The sequence below is a fragment of the Chiroxiphia lanceolata genome, chromosome 5, assembly GCF_009829145.1.
Source record: "Chiroxiphia lanceolata isolate bChiLan1 chromosome 5, bChiLan1.pri, whole genome shotgun sequence".
NCBI classification, from domain to species: Eukaryota; Metazoa; Chordata; class Aves; order Passeriformes; family Pipridae; genus Chiroxiphia; species Chiroxiphia lanceolata.
In genome coordinates this window covers 13,338,883-13,360,329 of record NC_045641.1, presented here as the reverse complement: position 1 = coordinate 13,360,329, position 21,447 = coordinate 13,338,883, and the positions used below count along the sequence as shown (strand labels likewise).

At 40.3% G+C, this 21,447-nt stretch overlaps 1 protein-coding gene and 1 long non-coding RNA gene across 6 annotated transcripts in view; both read right to left on the bottom strand.

Moving 5' to 3' along the window:
- The window catches only part of LHFPL3 (LHFPL tetraspan subfamily member 3), a 245,899-nt gene that overhangs the window by 166,916 nt on the left and 57,536 nt on the right, over positions 1-21,447 (bottom strand). The gene's annotated exons all lie outside the window — the stretch shown is intronic.
- LOC116787527 lies at positions 8,192-9,492 on the bottom strand. The gene is made up of 3 exons (XR_004357319.1): positions 9,412-9,492; positions 8,878-8,973; positions 8,192-8,318 (listed from the first exon to the last, which is right to left on the bottom strand). It is a non-coding gene; the product is annotated as an uncharacterized LOC116787527 (long non-coding RNA).

Below are 21,447 nucleotides of genomic sequence, written 5' to 3'. Positions count from 1 at the left end.
CTATTTGGAAAGTATGTAGGACATATTTAATAAATCCATTAATTTATTTATAAATCATTAAAAAGGGTAATAAATGGTTTATGGACACATAAGAAAGAGATAAATAAGTGTTAAGCAGTATTTATCAAATCAATCTAATCTCCAAAGACAGGGTTTAATTAGCATTTCTACGAAGTCTCCTGCCCTCTCTGCCATCACACGGTAAATGTTCTGCTTCTCAGCAAGGCTAGGATAAGATGTGGTACTCTTTCTGAAGCATTTGCACTACGGCAATAATTCATAGTTTGGATGCCAGGATGCTGGGACTTTGATTAATGTAACTACATACTTTATGGTATCCCTGGCAGAAGCTAGGAGAGATCACGATTTATACTGAAAAGTGAATTCAGAATTGTTATTCAGAGCGGAAGGTTTCAAGATAAATGATACACTACCCTATGGCTTCTTTCAATGGTTACTGATTGCATTTTATTACGAAGTGGCGTAACTTGACCTTAAGAAATACTGCATACATTCAAGATGCAATTTATTAAGTGGTTTACGTACTAAAGAAAAAAAATCTCATGGTAGCAACTCAGACATTAAAATAGGACTCAGAAACCACAGGCAGACATACACCAATACACCATCCCTTGGATGCCCTGTGTGTGGGACTGTGAGAAGATGGGCTCCAAGAGCTGAGATTTCATCCCATCTCCCCAGAGATGCTGCAGGAGCAGAAGGATCTGTCCTCCAGTCCTCCACATAACCACAGTGAAGTCACACAAAAGACTTCAGCCACGGACAGGAACTTTCAAAATAAATCCCAGGCCTCTCTCCAACCTTCAAACCATTATATCTTAAACACAGAAAGTATTTTTGCCTCACATAATAACACAAATGATAATGATGTAGTCTCTTTTACAAAAGCAACTAAACAGCATTATGGTACTGCCAAGAGCTGGGGAGTCAATGAAAACCAACACTGAGTATCATAAATTATTGTTTATCATGAGATCAATAAATGGCCATCGTTGAAAAAGGACCTACTTGTATGGTTAAAGTTTAAAACAGTATTTATGGTAGCAGTTTAAGCTCTTAAAATACACACTTTAAAAATAAAAAGACCCACTGTAATGTCCCTCAACTGTTTTTCTACAGAATAGTCTTAAATCATTCCAATTACTTAATGCAACCTGTAATTTATCAGCCCAAATAAGTCAGGCCTGTCAAGCACAGACTCAGATATATGTAATTGTTAAATTACGTAAACTTCATGTATATTATGAATTATTCATATATTGAATGGCAGCCTATAAAATAAATAAGTGGTTTCCTATATGCAAAGAGCATATTCATTACATATCTCTGGGGTTTTTTTCTTGAAGTCCAATGTATTTTTGCAGAGTCTAGGAAAATGAGTGAACAAAACAGGGCTTGGAGTAACTGTTGTAAATTAGGAGTGAAGAAAAAAAAATTGGCTGAAGCTACTGCGATACATCAAGCCACACATGAAAAGCCTACCCAGGTATGCAGTGAACATCCAGAACTCCCAGTGAATTCAGAAGTGGGAATGTATCTGAGTCATCCCTTTGGCCCATGCAGACAGTCTCAGCCCACACAGTCACACTGCAACATTATACTCCTCCCACGATTTTGGTAACATAAATATTACTATTTAGAACTTGCAGAATATTTTCATTTTTGCATTTCTTTACAGGCATTACTTAATTAATCCACCCACCAGACCAGAGGAGCATTACTAGCTCTGTTAATCCAGACATAATTATCAGCAATAGTCAATTAACATTACACAAGAGGTGGAAGATCCCATTGGGATCCAGGTGATCCAGCGCTCTCAAGAACATGTAAGGGAGTCAGACAGCCAGAGGTCAACTTTGGAGACCATATCTCAGGGGTGATTATGACTTTGCTGTCTATAAGAGATAGTTGTGATGGTGCCGAATGACGAGTGACTAAACAAGAGATGAAGCTCCATTTCACCTTTTTGTTCACACTGTACTTACTCTTTTCCTGCTGCAAATCATTATACACACAGGCTATTTTCCAGGTTTCATGCTATAATGTTTGAACACCAGATTTCATTGAAGAAGAGAACAAATTTCCATTTGATATTATGAAATACAATAGAATAAATAATTTCTGTTGTGATAATGAGTTCTTACCGAAGTTTCCTTTGTGCATAAAATGTATTACAGAATTTTAGGAAACACTTAATTTGATTAACAGTCTTCTACATTAATCTTTTGCTCAGTCACTCTTGAGAGCTGCAATAATTTAACAGAAGCTTTGCCAGGCTTCCTGCATGGCCATGGATCAATATCCCAAAAAGCAACCATGCATAAGCTTTGATTGTGACTTTATGATCAAGTAAGAAAGGTCATCTAATATGAATACTAAGTGAAATACCCAAACCTTTATGCCTACTTTTCTAGATTAGAATATTTCAAAATGAGCTACCACCAGAGGCTGCAACCCTGTATTATACTTTGGACATTGTTTCTGACTATGAATATGTATTCGTACAAAAGTATTTTAAGTCTTGGATACCATCCCAAATTTTAGGCAGCACAGATCTACTCGATCCTAGAGGCCACTATGGATTTTGTAGAATGCACAGCAGTACTGCACAGCAATACTACACAGCTATACTTTGCAAAAAATACAGCTCCATAAAGCCAACAGTACTCTTTATATGGGGGAAAGGAAGCGGAGATATGATCCTGCCTCTTCCGAGATCCCTGCTGAACACCTCCACAGGAAGTAGGAGCAGAGCTGCAAGCATGTAAGAAGAAATCAAATGTTTTTTTGAATTTCTCAGTGAAACAGTGAGCTGCTGGGCAGTCCAACAGTGATCTTCCTTCTTCAAAAATGACCTTTTCAGCATAAACAAACAAAAATGTAGACTCACAGAGCCAAAACCAGCATTACTGGGACTGCAGGGTCTGTAATTGCTGAATTTAACCCTGCAAGCCCATCACAAAGAGTTCAAACCAACACTACTGGGTTAAGGATACAGTTAGGAAATTAAAAGTAGATGGTTACTATAAAAACAGTAGAGAAAATTAAGGAAAAAAACTAAAGAAGACCTGATGTTTGCAGAAGACCATTTAGCTCTTTTACTGAAAAAGGCCTTGGGGAATATTTGCAAAACAAAGATTAGCGTTACTGCCACTGTGCTTGGGATTTCATTATTCACAGTGAACCTCTCTATAACTAACACCTATTTAATAATGAACTGTATTTCTTTGATGTTTTAATGACTGATATAGGAACAATTATTACTATTGAAATTTTCTGGTAGGGGTTGGAAAAACCTAAAAGGGGAGGGAATGGAGTGCAGGAGTGTGGAAATGCTGTGTTTGAATTCAAGTCTTGGAGACTTATGCTAAAGTGTTTTCACACAATTTCTGTTACTCTATCACACAGATGGGGATTCAAGATAAAGCACAGACAGAACTGGATGGACACCTAGAGAGGAAAGTGGTCAATAAGCTGAGCTTCATGGACCAAGATCCTACTCACAGTAGATGAAAAAGATACTCATAATTGAGGAGAGGGAAAACAGGGTACACAACAGGATCTACAGGCCAGAACACCTGTATGAGCTTTCTCATGATGTGTTCCAGAAATGTGAAACTTGAATGCTTATAAAGCTCTTCAATCACTTGTCTTCACATTTCAATCGACTGCCTTTTTTTACTGCTCTATTTCTATCTCTCTGAGCACATACAACTTTTGAATGTGGAATAGATAATTTGATCCATTAACTTTTATTAGTAGCTTTGGCTGAATGCTACTAAGACCGGGAATAAAACTCGTGTAGACGGGCTGTACCATACAATTCTGGTGGATAGCACAGAAATGTCATACAGTCTGCCTCCTGAATCTCATCACCAAACACTACAACTTTCTGGCAGTGCTCTCTAAAACCGCTTGTTCCTCCATGAGAAAAGTCAGAATCTCCTCTACAATTTTTGCCAGAAAAAAAGTCATGGGATCTGCTGGAAAACAGCACTGTTATCTCTTGTTGCTTCTTATCCCAGGACATGACTGCTCTATACATCATCCTCTGTCACTCTGCGGTGATGAATATTCTCAACAGCTAGGAGAAGTCCATCCTACTTCTCCTGTTTGCAACCTAGGTCAACAGGAAAGAAACACGAATGTCCGTTTGCAAGACCACAGTGTGCTTGTACACAACTGTCCTTCATTTTAACACTACCACACTGCGCTTTCACAGTTCCTTTCATTTAAATCCAGCTTGTATTGAGACTGCAAAGTATCATAAGTTTTTAAGTGCAAATGAAATATAAAATGGGAAGCTGTTTGAGCTTTCCATCTGCTGGGATGGGTTATAGGCCTGTGGGCAAGCACCCAAATCAGAGAGAGATGCTGAAGGAGCAATGTAGCACCCCAGCAGGTAAGCAGGACCCTTCTCAGATCTTTGGGCCAATGAAGCACTAACCGCAGAATAAGGACATTTAAAATGGGTATTTTCCATGGGATTGACAGTAATGGGTATTGTCAGAACACAGCTTATTGAAATCACTTACGCATGTTTAGGTTTGGAAATCAAGTACGGAGTCTGCACATTGTGAAATACAATGGATGTTTGTACCAACTGTAATTGTCTATTTATTTGCATGCCACTGAGTATCATCAGACACTCATACAGTCAGCAGAGCAAGGCTGGGAAGACAATAATACAGTGTCAAAACCAAGTCAAACCATGTCAGCACAAATGATACACTGCAAACCAAAATAAATTGAACATGAAGTCATAAACCAGAAGGGAGGGCAAGCTTGGAGAGCTCACAAAATCAAGGAGCTTTGGGGATATTCCTAATTACTGTGAGAATTACATGTTAAGAATATATTTTCTCATCCATGCTTCAGCTCAGGCTCAACAGGTGTGTATGGTAAGCAACCACGGCAATGAACGCAAATACAAAAGAGCTACCAGCTCCCATTCTGGTCATGATGTGTCAATGCCATCTAGGAAGAGACAAAGCCACTGAAACTAATGCCTCCATCAGAAGGATTAGCAGATTATTTAGTAGATCCCTCAAGCTAGGGTTGGTCCTGCTTGTTCACTGCCAGGCTCTGAGAAAGAGGAGCAAATAATCCGGCAGTAGATCTAACATCCAACATGCCGTGCTCCTACTCATCCACCTAGAGTGGATGCCTGTGATGTTACTCCTGTGGTATCAGTCCTTACACAGGAACTGCTTTAGCAGCTGAGTCTCCTTCTCCACAGCCACTGAAGCTGGAGTTATTAGTGTTTTCCTCCAGGCTGTGATGCAGACAGGCAGGGGCACCTTCCCTTTAAAATAAATACACCTGTCACTGCCTCTACCTTGAAGGGAGAATAAATGCTTTCAGCAGGGAATTTCTTGTATTTGGTTTCAGATCTCAGGGCAATATTTTTCTAAACATCTGAACTTTAGATGTTTTTGTTATTTTTCTGCTGGGAGGAAGGGACATGGAAGGACATCCTTTGAATGCTGAAAAAATATTTTCGCAACCTTTTGAAAGGGAACAGGTCTGCAGCTTGAGGTAAGAAATCAAACTCTTCCCAGGAATAAAGAATATTCTTCAATTCAGTTAAAAATACCAATTAATCTTCTTTCCTTCTTGTACAAGAGCCAGCCTCCTTTACTGCTTTCACTTACAAAACATTTATTTGACGATGCATTTTTCATACAGACATGTTTTGCTAATTGTGATGTTGATTCGGTTAGCTGCATTTATTCATGAACCTTTAAAGCATATTTTTCTTGTAATCAATTTATTCATCAATTATTGTTATATTTCTTAAATAGTTTTGTTGTTTATTCTCCACTGTACATTGAAGGTCTTCTAAGGGATTTTTTTTCTTTAAGGTAAAAAAGTAATTTTAGAAGTTTCATTGTAATTGTTCTATGAAGTGAATAACCATTCATATTACTGCTGTTGTTATTGTTGTTCCTATCGAATTTGCAGAGGTATCCTCTCACTTTCTCTGCCGGACAAGAAACAATTAGTTTATTGTTTTCAGGCCCATGAGCAAAACCTGGGAAAACACCAACATTTTCATGAGGAATGTGTTCCAGAGATCAAAGTAGGGAAGAAATGCAGCATGGAAAACCCTGAAATATTCACTGGGGAATTGTATGTGCCCTTGTTAATCCATGTGAAAGTGCAAAGAAGTGTAGAAGCATGAAAGGTGCTTTTTATTACACATTTATTATTTTGCTTGTTCTTCTCCACTGTTGCAAAAATGCTTATTTGTCCCCAGGTAACATTTTTTGAGCATAATGGAGGAAAGTAAGTGTTTTCATATGATGAAAATACTAATACTAAAATCAAGTATGTGAAAAGTCATAATGTGAGGAGGTTCCTAAAAAGATAAATAAGTATATCCAGTTTCAGCATTAGACCAGCTAAGGAGTACTAAGCTGCCTCACTTTTCATATTAAGTCAACAGTTCTCATCATTATTGTTTTTCATTAATATCTGACTTGTGGAGTCATTATTCTGAAAAACTCAGTTTCTTTCATTTTAAAATTTGTTCCCCTCTGAGAGCAAGGAAAAGTAAATATCAGTTCAAAAGTAAAGGGTAATTTATTAAGTTATTAAAAACTTGGTTATAATCTCATTAAGCAGTGTAGTATTTTTTCAAGTTCCTCAGGGTTAGGCTTAGCAGTCCCCTGAATAAAGGCATTTCTAGGAAAAGAAACTATTTATTGGTGTGTAATCCATCAAGGTACTAATTTTTCAAATGCACATAAAAATAAATCCCTAGAACTATTTAGTACAGAAGCCTGTTTACAGTAAGTGGTCTTATTCAACAATAAATGCAGCTGTCTATGTGCTATCAAGGGAAAGACAGAGGACAACACCTCAAATTACTGTATACTGGTTTGGTCCCTAACATACCCAAGTCTGTTACGTAGCTGGAAACAGAAACCACAGCAGCCACAGTGCTGCCTCTTCTGGGACACTCATGCACAGGGGAAATAGGATTGTTTAGATGGAGAAAGGGAGTAGGACAGAAAGCACTAGATTTTTTGCAACAAGCATTCTGCAGCAATATCCTACATTCCCCTGGGTCAGATGGGGACCTCTGTCAAGCAAGTAAAAAGGTTTTGGTCATGCACAGAACATCGTATCTGACCTGTCACATAACAGGTCAATTCTATCAGGCTGAAGATAGCAAAGCAGCAGAATCACTTTTTGTCTTTTCCAGTATTATTTCATACTCATTTCTTGCCAAACAGTTTTAAATCACGTGAAACAAATTCCAGCTCTAACTCCCCAACTTCCCTTTCCTCTTCATGGGGCCTCAGTCCTCAGGATGATTTCCTGAGGTGCTGAGCTCCATCACCTGGAGGCAAACCCTGGGAGATCCCCGCTTCGCTTCTGTAGGTGAATATTCAAAGCTGGACATCAAAGACGAGGGGCTGAGCCCCACACTGCATTACTGCTGTATTTGGTGCATCTGCTTTGGAGTAAGAGGCAAGTTACACACTGCCTATAACACAGAAACATGACTTTGGCATCGTGTCAGTAAAGCCCTGCAGCAGACCCCTCAGATCACCTGACAATGTTCACAAAGATGGTGAAATGCCCAGTGTGGATAAAAAAGCCTCAGACCAGGTTATTTCATTGTTATTAAATATAAAAATATTGTTACTGAATATGTTATATATATATATAAAGCAAGAATTTAGATTTCTTTTTGGTCTTATCTGTCTATACTGGCTTCCTAATGCATATTTTGCATTTTTCAAGTTCCTCAGGGTTAGGCTTAGCAGTCCTCTGAACAAAGGCATTTCTAGGAAAAGAAACTATTTATTGGTGTGTGATTCATCATTTACTTCCACTGTCTGCTCAGTTTCTCCTTTAATTGCTGTGAAACAAGTAACTTTTCACTTCCTTCTGTTGTTTAGGGAATGAGACAATTCCTGCCCAGTAAACACAAACCCAGTAATATGCATTTTGGGGCTGAAATTACGTCTTTCGTGTTCTCCAGTTACTATGGTTACTATCCCACAGCAGCCCTGCATGCATTGCTGAAACAAATAGCACATAAATAAATGTCCATGTTAAAAACAAAAGGAGAGTCCTGACCTACTCAAAAATACACAGTATGAGTTCAGGAATCTTAGACTTACTTTCTGTGATGACAATGGAAGAGGGATGTTCCCATAGTCTTGTTGATAAATTTCCTTACTTAGGCTTTAAACGCTGGAGTAAATTTTTGTCCCATCCAGAACCGGGAAGATGAATGAAACACTCTCGTGCTCCAGAAATCAGCCAGTGGCAGCACATGCCTGAGAAGGGGAGGACAACTGTTGCTTTCCTCCAGTAGAAGCTAATTCCCTGGAGCCAGGAACTACAACAGTATTCAGGTTCCTAATGCCAATCTGGGCAGCCTGCCTTCCTCACAGTGGTTAGTGGGACATCAGAGGTAACACTGACAGCTGGAAGCTCAAGCCCTGCTATGGATTGGGCCCACAGTAACAAAAGGAATTGGTGGCTATAGTTGATTTTTTGTTGGAGTTCTGTGTCTCAGCCCATGGATGCAATATTCAGCATCAGGCCAAACCCTGAGAGGTGCCTGCATCTAGAGTTGTCCCCCACAGTGAGTGCTCTCCTGGCAGATTTACACAGCTTAGTGCCTTCTTTGGACCTAATCATGACCAAGAACCTAAGAGACCCTCCCCAGCCCTGTGCAGAGATGATTGTAGACAACATCTCTGGATGCACCTGATCCATCCTGTCTGGCAAGATGCCTGTACAGCAGAATGTGTCTGATGTTGGTGGGCCCAGGGGCATCCCTGACCTCTTCCCCATGTTGAAATATCATGAGGTGACAGCACTAGTCCTGACCATGGAGGAAGAGCTGCGTGGGTGACGGCAATCCAGTCCTCAGTAGGCAGGCGGTGTTCTACCCAATGGGAAATGCTGGTATTGGGCAGGAGGTAACTGGAGAACAATCAGAGCAGAGACAGCAACCAAAATGTAATCTGTCTCTCTCTTTGCTGAGGAGATGACCTGAGTTCTCACCATCTCACAAGGCCAAAGGCTTCACATCACTGTAACCACAGTGAAGGAGGAGGAACTTTCCCTGAGAGGGGAGTGATGTGAGTCTGACCACCCCACAGGCCAAACAGACCTCCAGGCAGACTGGATACCTACTCTCAAACTCTCCCCCATAAACCACTGCATGCTTAGATGAACATTTACTTATCACCTTCAGGCAATGATATCATTAACTGAGAGCCACGACAGCTGTGCTCTGAGGACAGATCGTAGGATTGAATCCTATCATTTCAACAACAGAGCAACTAAATGAAAGAGGAAAACAGTCCTACAAGTAGAGATAAGCTTTAAAACAAATCTCTAGTATAAAATAAGTCACACATTTTCAACTTTGGCCAACCATGTGTCCTAGAAAATACACTGAGTTAATGGCTCACAGTCAATTTCTTATGTACCTAACCATTCACTCCTATAAACAACTGGCCACAGAACCAACTCCACTGCTATGTCAGTAACGTCACTGGGCAAGTGAATAAACTGTCTTCTAAGTGTACAGTCATTTGGCATGGAAGAATTCAGAGTAAGTATAAATTTGAGAACTGTTGCAAAATAAAATTAAAGGCATGCAACAGTGAGCGGAGGGGAAAGACTGGGGTCCTCCTGGAAGCAGAACCTGCATTGTCCTGAGTCACAGCCTGACTGCCATGACCTGTGCTGGGTTTTACTGTGCATCAACATGATGAAGGCTTCCACTTCTGGTATAGGTAATAGTCTATTTAGAGTGATGATGCTATGAAATAATCAAATTTATATGAAACCTAGATGCTAGAAAGCAATGGTGTTTTTATCCTGCACCTTCTTATTCTTGCTTTTTCTAAGTGAGCATCACTGTATCACAATTTTCAAAGTTTTCACTGGAAAAAAATGCAAAATGAATTCTACAGCCTTATGATATTGAAAAAGAGTTCCTAATTATTTTTTATATGTTTGTTGATTTGAGATTGCAGCACCAAGAAGGTCACTGCATTTCACGGTCACCTTCTTTTTGTATCTGATCTACAAAGGTTGACTGAAAGCAGAGCAACATCTGAATGGTGAGTTCTTCCTTCAGTGTATATCTCAGAGGTAAGGTACAATTTCAGAACAAATGACAACAAGAAAAGTCCCTACATTTCATTAACAAATGATTGGCATGAGGTGGGGCAAAATGTGAGGGAATAAAATAGAATAAAAGTGTGAAAATGCATCCTGAATTCCCCAACACTTCCCTGTGGTGTCCTTAGGGCATTTTAAGACCTACCTTGGAAAAAGGTTTTGCATAATAATCACTGCTATGATTAGCACAGTGTTTCACATTATATAATACATACAATTCACCTGATAAGCATTGCAAGAAGAATTGCAATTAAAGTTTCAAAATGTTCCAGGTTTTAGGACTTCTCCCTCCCTAACAAAGCAGCCCCATCAGTTTTCTCAGCAGCTCCTTGGTAAAACTCACTTAAAAGTAAGAGCATTCTTTAAAATTCCCTCTAAATGATCACAAATTTGTAACACCTCCATGAATTCAGGCTCCCAAGCTGCAGATAGACATGGACAGGGCTGATATCAGGGTCCTAAGACAACATATATGCCGGAAATATTAAAAGCTAAGAATCTGGTTCTTTTTTTTTATATAGAAGGCACCAAAAAGCAATGAGATATAGTTTAGGGCCCCTCTCTTCTCTGCCTTATTGATTTATATTTGGTTGAACTGTATTTAGATTTATTTATGTTCCATATATAGTCCTCCATGAAAAATAAGTATATCCTTTGAGTCCTAAATCAACTTCAAATACTATGGCAGATTTAATCATAAAGTATAGTTTTGCAACCTCTACCATGTACATAACTTGATTTTTTTCTTTTTAGCAGCATTTATTCTTCTAATTTAAAAGGTTGTAAGAAAGATGAAGTATTCGCAGCAGTAAACTGTAATTCTAAAGTCATTCGGGAATAGTTAGTGCTCAATACAAATGCTAATGTAGTTTAAAGCTGATATAACCTTTCTAGATTTAAGACATCAGCAAATAAAATGTTAATAAAAACTTCTGGACTGTATCTAGATTTCTTTTTCCATTAGTAACCTCACTATTACAGAAGGAACAATAACCCAAATCTACTTTTCTCTAACAGTTTCTACTAGAGCAAGTAACAGTATGGGAAAAAAGCATTTAAGTGAGAAATCCTCATTCAGGACTATGAATGCAAAAAAGACACTGTATTCCTGAATAAGAACAACAACAAATTAGCAGGCAAATAATATCAAATAGTCTTGAGAAATGCTGAGAAATCCAGTTATGAAATCAAAGCCAAGTTCATCATAAGTAACGTATCGCTCCATCAGTGACAATTCCATATCAGATTTGGAGCCTTTAATCTCAACCAGAATCCTGACCATCCCGCTGCATACACAAGCTTCACATGTTTAATATGTTTAGTGTCACTGTTGTTTTGTGTTACGGTAAAATGAAAAGAAGTTCATGTATGAAGAACAAATGCCACAGGTGGAACCGTAACTTCATGGGAACTGTAACTTCAGCCTGCCAGGAATGGAAGGGTAGAGGGGGAGAGACCAAAGTAGACCTGAGGAACATCTCCAGTGGCCATTTCTTTCTCTCTTTCATGTATAAACAGACTTCTTGCCTGGAGGACCTTGTGAGCTCATTTTGCTGCAAAGACCATTTCTGGTGGTTGCTGGGCATGGTGATAGTATGAAGAAGCTAGCCCAAGCTGAGCAGCACACTTTTGTCTGAAAATGGTGCTAGCACCCCTTCCTGCAGTGCCAGCTGCAGAGGGAAAGGATGTTGCATAGTTAGGGAAGGAGAATGCTCACAGAAGGACCCCATTAGGATAACACTGATGCTGGACACTCGTTTTCTAGATAAAACATTAGGTAGAGCATTTTGTTACTTCTGAAAGGAAAAGGCTGGGTATTTTAAACAAAAGCCATCCCATATTCCATGTCCTCATTCACAGTAGCAATCTCTACATGGTGAGGTGGAAGCTCTGGCGGTTCTCTCCCAGTGACTCCAGACTGTCTGCCCCCCCGCCCCCAGTTCACTGGGGCAGTTCAGACACAAACCCTCCACTTGCCATGGCCCCTGTCTGTGGAAACACAACGGCTGTGAGGTTTAACTACATAACTGCAGAAATAATTTTGCTTGTTAATTGAAAATTACTGTAGCTTTTTCTGTAGAATGAAAAAGACTAAACTATAAAAGCAGAGGCTCCAATGCATAAATTCTGATTTATATTCACACAGACTGCCTCCTCCTTGTCATATTATGAATATAACCCTGGGCATTCAGGATGTTTTGTTTGCTTTAGTGAACAAATACAGACTTACATGTCTGATGGTTTTTATGACAAACTGTACAGGTGTCATTCTTCCTGCAGGCCCAGTAAAAATAATCTCAGATACTTTGATTGAGTATAAATGTACACACAAAAAAACCCCAAAAACCTCAATCAGCCACAACACAGAGTCAGAATACAAGTCCCAAGGAATAGGTGTGGTTTAGTAAAGAGAAGAGAGGTCATGAGCATCTTTCTTTGAGGGGCTGGTGTTGCACTAGAGAGAGAAGCATAGCTCTGCAATGCATAAATTATTGCAGCAGAGACTAAATGGTCAGTTCAGTGGGAGGACAGAAGTACGGGGAATGACATTATGGGATCAATAAAATCTTCCTCCACCTCCCACGCAGTGCATCACCTGCAGTGCTACACAAAATCACCAAAATCAATTTCTCAAGTTTTACATCAGCTGCCGAAATTTGGGAGACATGCTGAGTTTCTGCTCACCAAATCCAGTAATGTAATTAACACAGTAATGGAGAAAATAGGAATAAATCCTAGAAAATCACATTGTCTATATAGAATTTTGAATTAACATATCATTACTGAATTGACATACAGTTATTATTGCAGCAGCACTCCTAGGGCTCCAGTCTGCCAGTGAAGCATTGGCTGGGGTACGATAGAAGAGAGACAAAGGGTTGTCTTCATTATCAATTAGCCTAATACGGAGTTTGTATAACCATGGCAAATCCTATGAGCAACATTATTCCACCAGTCAATACTCTACTTGCTAGTATGAGCAATCATGTATGGACATAATTTCTTCTGTATTTTCTTAACTCTACAGATGATCACAGTTTTTATTGTCATAAAGGGAAACTTTTTACTGCAGCACGCTCTGAGCAGCAACACTAACCATTAGGAAGAAGTTAGGATTCCCCCATGAAAAAGCATTTTCCCCTAAAATATGCCATTTAATTGCACTCACAACTGTGAAAACCAGATTAATGTGGTTTCCTTTTGTGGCATTTGTTAGTGAAATTCTTAGCTGTTTGTCTGAAAACAGTACTTCATTTTACTGCTTCTTGTTGAACAAAGATTTGATTAGCAAGAACTATGTTGCTTTTGTGAAACTTAAAGCTGTATTTGGAATTAGGACCTTTTTTATTAGTATGCATTAAAACCTGTTATTGATCTCCTAGAGGTGCTAATATAAGTGTCTTTTGTAATACAAACCCAAATTAGATTCTGATCAGGTTCAGAGTGTTCAATCAAGGACTACCTAGCAGCATTTTTAAATGAAATGCAGTTTGTGCTTGGCATTGCAGATCAGCTATTTGATTGAAAGTCAGGAAGATTTCCCAACAATGTAGTGTCTATCTTCCTTAGCTGGACAACTAAAATGCATCTATAATTCAGCTGCTGCATAATGCTGACATATTGTGTTGTATAGTCTAGAGCAATTTGACATTTAATGTATACTACAGTGGCTAACTTAAAAGGGACTGTTGCAGTACATTAGCTTAAAAAACATTCACTAAACATTTTAAGCCAAACTTCTCTATTACTAAAGACTGACATGTTCATTAACAGAATGAGAATACATAACGTATCTCTTCTTCTACTGATCATATAATGAAAATACTAGTCTTCATAGAGAAGTGATAAAGTAGGTGAAGATACAGTGCAGTGACCATATGAGACCTCAGATAAGCTCAGGCACCCACTCTGCAAGATGCTGTACATGGGTCTCGAGATGGGCATTGCCCTGAAAAGTTTATAATTTCTACTTGAAAAGACAGATGTGATATTTCTACCATATCCCCAATGCTGAGACAAAACAGGGGTATTTTCACCTCACCCAACTCTACATTAAAGTATAGAATAAAAGAATCATAGAATCATTTGGGTTGAAAAAGACCTTTAAGATCATCGAGTCCAACTGTTAACCCAGCAGTGCCAAGTCCACCACTAAACCATATAATTCACTCTAGGGATTCACACAGTAAATAGAAAGAAATACACTTTGAGGACACAGTTCATCTGATCTCTGCTTTGAAGAAAGCCATCTTCAGTAGAAAACAGTCCTCTACTTTTGCCAACCTTAACTGCCAGAACTCCTGTCTTTCCAGAGGTGAAAAGCCACTGTACCCAGGTGTGCAAGGGGAAGGAAGTGAAGGAAGCACCATCCTCCACCAGCACAGGCTCACACACATGGACAGTCACCTCAGATGTAGACACAGCTCTCATGTATGATAGTGGAAATCAAAGGGTTCACTCTGGAGTGAAAACCAGAGCTCAGAGACACTGGGATGGTGCATGGCTATGAGACCACACTGGGGCAGTGGAGACCAGAATGCAGCTCTTTGGAATCTTCTTTGCTTCATCTAAACTGATGGGATTTTAAATTATTCAAATTTGCAATAGATCTACTTACAGAACAGCACAAAGCCTTCAAGTTCAACACCACAACTATGGGCAGCTGCCACATGCAGAGATTACTGCAGCCAAATAATGGTCTCAGTGGTTTAGTCTATTTATTCAGATTTAGGTTAACTGGGCCAAAAAAAGCGCCTATGTGCCATTACAGCCAAAATATAAAATTAAACAATATGTCACATAAAAGTATCTTCTGGTCAAGAAAAGACTCAAGCCCCAGTGCATACCAGGTCCTCTTCTCCAGAGACAGCTGATTCCTGCAGTGACGTCTCCTGCTTTGCAGGGTTGCAGCCCTCATGTCAGCAACGAGCTCACAGCAGCTCAGAACACTGTTTCTAAACGATTCCTGAGTCCTCTAGACACCTTGTGGTGCCAGACTTTGCTCACATTTTACCACGTTTTTACAGTAAGTGGCAATTAAAGATGTGAGTTTGCAAGTTTGGCATTAAACTCAGCATACCTCTACCCAGGCATCCTGGCTTGCACCAGCAATAGTGTGGCCAGCAGGACCAGGGCACTGATCATCCTCCTGTACTCAGCACTGGTGAGGCCGCACCTCAAATCCTGTGCTCAGTTTTGGGCCTCTCACTACAAGAAAGTCATTGAGGTCCATAGAAGGGAATCAGAACTGGTGAAAGGTCTGGAGCACAAGTCTGAGGAAAAGTGGCTGAGGAAGCTGGGGGTGTTCAGCCTGCAGAAAAGAAGGCTCAGGGGGAACCTTATTACTCTCTATAAATACCTGAAAGGAAGTTGTATCCAGGTGGAAGTTGGTCTCTTCTCCCAGGTAACAAGCGACAGGACAAGAGAAAATGGCCTCTAGTTGCACCAAGGGAGGTTTAGACCGATGTTAAGAAGAATTTCTTCACAGAAACGGTTGCCAAGCATTGGAACAGGTTGCCCAGGGAAGTGGTGGAGTCACCATCCCTGGAGGTATTTGAAAGATGTGTAGATGTGGCACTTACAGACATGCTTTAGTGGTGGACTTGGCAGTGGGTTAACAGTTGGACTCGATGATCTTAGAAGTCTTCTCCAACCTAAATGATTCTAAGTAAATACCAGTCCCTAATTGGTACGTATCATTTCTTCCATGTTGTCCTCTAATTTGACACGTGCAAAAACAAAAAAAAACCTAATCACCACAACCACCCCATCAACACCAACAGTGCCTCACCTACTTTAATCCTCTTTCATCATTACCTTTTCTAAATGCTCCAGGATAATGGGAAAACTAAAGGACAGCAATTATGGCAAGTCCCACAGACAGGTCTAAGTACTAAAAGGTTTTCTTTACAGGTGAAATCCTTTGCCTGTACTGCATAGCAGCCCCTGTGTCCAGGGGGTGAGAGAGAAACAAGCCAAGATCACATCAGCCTGACTGAGCAGTGTGTGAGGCAGCGCTGAGCCTTGCTAAAGAGAGATGCTGCATCATTCCATGTGCAAGCCTTGCTGCCGATGAGATCACCTGGAAAACACGGCAGGGTGGGATCTCTCCAGTAGCTGAAGGTCACCAGTCACTAAAAGCATGCAGTGAGATGCCTCATCTGTGCCCTCACTTCCCTGCTGGAAGAGAAGTGTGAGCCAGGAATGCCAGGGTCAGAGTTCAAAGTATGGGAATGAAGCATGGAAAGGAAAGCCCTGTATTTCCTGGCATTGGAATGAAAGGGTCTTGTTCCAAGCCTAATCAAACTATTATTTTCAAATAATGAAATTACAATGTATACCAATTTAATTTGTATTTTTATTAACTAAAAGTCAATCATTCACTACCTCCTAATATTGCACATTATTGCACAAACACACGTGGCTCACCATGGCAGACTGGAAGTACTCTATGTACGTAAGCGTAAGGCTAAACCCACCCTTAAGCTAACATCATTGAAACCAGCTACTCCAGGATCCAGCTTTACCCAGTTACAGACTTCGACTGTAACTTCCGAGGATGGCATCAATCCCAGGCAAAAAATGGTGCTTACACAACTATGGTAAAAACTATGTTTTAATTTACTGCAGCACCACTCAGACCTGCCTCTGAATGGAAACTCTCGGCTGATGAAATTTTGACATTTGAGTGTTTTCAATTGGTTGCCACACTAATAATTTGCTGGAAATCATTCTAAATAATACATATTGTGACTGAACTAATTTGGCAAGCAGCCAACAATTAATTAGGAAAAAGTTAATTACATACTTGTCGTGAAATGCGCTCTATTTATGGCAAAATGTGTTGACTTTAAGTCAATCTTGATATTTACAGCAAAATTAAAAGTTACCACAAAATCAAAGTATTTATGTAAAGGACAAATTCTCTGCAGGGGAAACCAGAAGAGGGAAGGAGGTGCCCACAAACCCCAGCTGGAGGCGAATGGTTGGGGTGGAGCACTCCATCACCTCCTCCCAAATTGCTTTGCAGACTGCCAACACAGCAGAGAGGGGAGCCAAGGAGGGGCAGCCAGTCATTATTAGACACTGCCACAGATAAGATGGCAATATCTGAAAAGATGCAGATAAATTCCAGCAGATGTGAGTCGTGCCTTTGCAATGAAAGCTGAGACCAACCCTCTGGGTTACCAGAAGACTTCCTCAAAGATTCATTCTGGAGATCAATCTCGTTAAAGACTGTAACCAAAAGCAAGAGGGTGGTAATAATTTCCTGATGATACCTAGTTAGAAGTAGCTCTGTCAATTCAGAAGAGAAGTGGGATTGCACACAGTAATAACCAGCTGACCTTGAGGTCTGAATTAATAGAAATGGATGGAAATCAATTGTGCAAAGTGCAAGGCCATGCAGTTTAGGGACTAATAATGAGCATTTCTGGCATAAGCAGAGAGCTCATCATCTGGAAATGCTGGGGGACAGACACCTCAGTACCTAGACAGACACTTCTAGATATCCAGAAGCACTGGTTCATCACAGAATCACTGCAAACCAAGATGCAGACATGACAAAAAGGATCCTAGAACATATGAGAAGTATTTCCACAGAGACTGGGAAGCATTAACAATATTGCACAAGAAATGGTGAGACCTCCCCCACAGTGTTGTGTATGCAAATGCAGCATGCTCACAATGTTTAAGATGATGTGAGAGTGGAGCAAGAACAGAGATGAGGCATTCGTGATGCTATGGAGGATTAAGAGTTTGACTTACGAGAAGAGGCTAAAAGAGCACAGTTTGTTTGGATACCAAGGGGCAGCAGAGAGATGATGATTATTCAGTATAAGTACAGTAGGGGGTAAGAATTTGCATCGTTACTATCTGGGCACTAACAGAGACACTGAGGACATGAAAAGAACAAACAAGTACAGGTGTATTGCTAACACGTTTATACCAAAAGTAAGAAGGGCACTTCTAATCAACATACAAACGGAGCAGTGAGGACACTAAGCCAACTACTTCTGAGACAGAAGGTGATACAGCCAAGGAAGAAGCTGCATGAGACTACTAACAGCAGCCAGCTGGAGGCCCCTTCAGAGAATCTTTTGGTGCCTGAGCACCACCATGAGCTTGAGCAGAGAGCCTTGACATTCACTGGGACTTTTCCTATATGACCTCTTGTAGATGCTACTTCATTTTGTGATTATGGTTCCATACAAAGAAGTTGTTTTGCAAGTTTTTTCCTGAAGGAGCAGAAACACCATGTTTCTGATGAAAGAAATTAATTGAATTTAGCCATTTTGTCCAAGGTAATGATTTCTTCCCTACACCAAATGCAGCAAATTAGCTGGTTCTACCTCACAGCAGGTGACCTTAGTAGACCAAAATATCACTAATTTATCTATAGAAAGGATTATTTAGCAATCCTTTCTGGAATTATTTGCAACAATGGTATACCAGAACAGAGGGTATCCAAAAATTTTAGGGATGGCAAAACTTAAGATCATCAACTTTTATCCAAACTTCACAACCCTGAAAATCCTCCACTGTCTGCAACTAGGCAAGATCCCACAGTGAGAGGCTTTTAGCTTTATTTTAAAGTTTCCAAACTTGGTAGCAGAAAAGTGTACCTTCTAGACTGTTATTGTTATTATTATTACTAATATAGAGCATGGTTCATTTTTAGATGGTTATATGAAACCAACTTTTCAACTCTAACTTCAATATATATCAGATACATGTCTTCCTGCCCATATTGCCCCTAGAATGAGAACTAAAATAACATAATATGCTTTAAATCATCAAATCAAAAAAATGCATCAGCATCTTGTGTTGTTACCAGTGGTACTATACAGAACCATTTACAAGGTAATAGGCCTATTCATCATTGGCACATCATTCATTCTGATTTCTCTGCTCAGATGATGCAGAGCAGGAATTTTGATGGACTATTTGTCCTTGCTTTGATTACGAATAAAACATGGCTTGAAAATAAGAAACTTTGCCTGCTGTTCCTCACCTCTGAAATACAATTCTCGTGTTACCGGCGTAAGATCAGAAGTACTAAATATGCTGATCACAACATTATGAAATCAAAGGTTGCACCCAAATCCCATCTTTTCTAAATTCATTGTATCAAACTGGGATAAGGATCAAACAGACATCCATTTATCTTTGCATTTCTAAACCCCTCTGCTTTGACAGATAATCCAGGGGTTGATCAAGGACTCAGTGAACCTGGATTCAGCTCCCTGCTATGGCCTGATCATCCCATATGACCTTAGAGACATGTCTTAGGCTAAAGAACGTGATGTGCTTAAATGCCTTCAGCAACATTTCTATGGTCTGTGGTAGTCTTCTAGTCCTCTACATCTTGCTGACTACATCTACACAGAACCTGCTCTGCTCTGTTCTTCACTAACTGGGGATGAAGATGAATAAGGATTGCGAGGCATGTGTATATTATGGAAATGAAACCATAAAAAATCTTTTAGCAATGATTTTTAGTATAGTGACAAATGTGTACCCTGCTCTGTGACATAAAGGCCTTTGACTCTCACTGGAAGGAAATGCTCTTACCTTCAAAGTTCTCAGTAGAGATTTTCCTCCCATGTCTTTCCAATTTTTCCAGAGGGCTCTTTTAATTAGGATGTGCAAGATAGCCGAGACTGAAGGGATCTCACAAGCACACAATAACCTTCAAACAATAATCTTTTTTTATTAAGATCTTGTTTAGTTGCTTTCATGCCAGAAGTAGATGAGTTAAAGGCAGCTGAAGTGCATGGGTGTAAGATGCTCTTTGCCCTGGCTCGCTAACTGAACACAAAAACATACTGTACACACAGCCAGAGACAACCGTCAGCAGGTTTCAGGAGTGAAATCCTGCTGGGCCCCACGCTGCTCACCTCTGCATGTGAGCGAACACATCAAACAGTCCCATGCTAACCTGCTGGCTCTAGACCCTGCTTTTTTGTGCCCACTATCACCACATTTCCAGTTTTCTCAGTGTTTCCTAAATAATGAAATATCAAAAGCATTGTAATGCTCCCATCCTGTCATAGTGATACACTTGCAGGTTTCTTTGGCTTGGTCACTAAACCACTGACACAAGCCAAAACACCTTTGCTCTCTGAAGAAGGCCAAAAGTGCTTGTGGCCAGAGCGGGTGTCTGGCTGTCAAACCTAGGACTGTAGCCTGATTCTCAGACTGCACAGCATCCATTGCTTAATTCTGTCCTAAAATAGTGTTTGAAATTTTCATTTCATGGTCTGTGGCTTTTTGAGATTTTCTTTCCATTTTAAATATGCTCATTTCACAAAGTACAAAAGCAAACTTCCTTTCATAATCCTGCACCTCGCAAACACTCACTGCAACTTGTGAATCAAGTTGAACCCTTTCTCCCAGGAACTGCCACCTACAATATTTTAATGGCAATGCAAACTTTCTCCCCATGCTTCTCTTGGAGGTTTCTCAGATAAATCCTGTAGGTCTGACATCTCCCTTCTTCCAGGTAGTCTGACCTAGGACCTTGTCTTAAAACAATAAACAAATTGCCTCTTGTAAAAGGAATGCCACTGCCATACTCCAAGCTGGAAAAAGTCAGTCTGGTCAACCTGACTCCATTCGGGGACACCCAAACCCCTGCTGATGCTGCTTTAAAGGTATTTGTATTGCACAGATCTCCCTTCAAATCCTTTCCAGCTCACTCACAACTATTCATTAAAACTGCCATATACAATAGTCAGTAGGGATCCAGTATTTCAAACCTATTTTTCAGAACAATTTGTACTCTTCCAGTACAGTGAACTGCAAGACAAGAGATGCTTCATGCATTGTAGCTCCTTTTATGGGCACGATCTTCCTAAAGCTGTGAGACAGAGCAGTTGCTGTAAATCATTGTTACTTCCAGCACTTGCTGTGTTACAGGCAGCTGATGACAGTGCCACCATGGGACATAAACCAGGCCAGAATGGGATCCATGGTTGCATCCATGGTAGCTTGCAGGCAGGTAAAGTGCCTGAAGGAGGGAGAGGCACCCACGCGTCTTGGCTCTGCTTCAGGCTGGGACTGGCATATGCTGACAAGAAGCAAGAGGACTGAAAACAGGAGGACTGTAGTACAGTCAGGGAGGCCTGATAAGCTCTGGGACAGACAGGAGTATTGCACTGTACAAACAGGGTGTCCTAACGAGGATATGCTACTTGTAGGTGCACCCTCCAATGACCTGATGACCCTCAGGCACTCCGTTTTCCCCTCACTGCCAGAAGC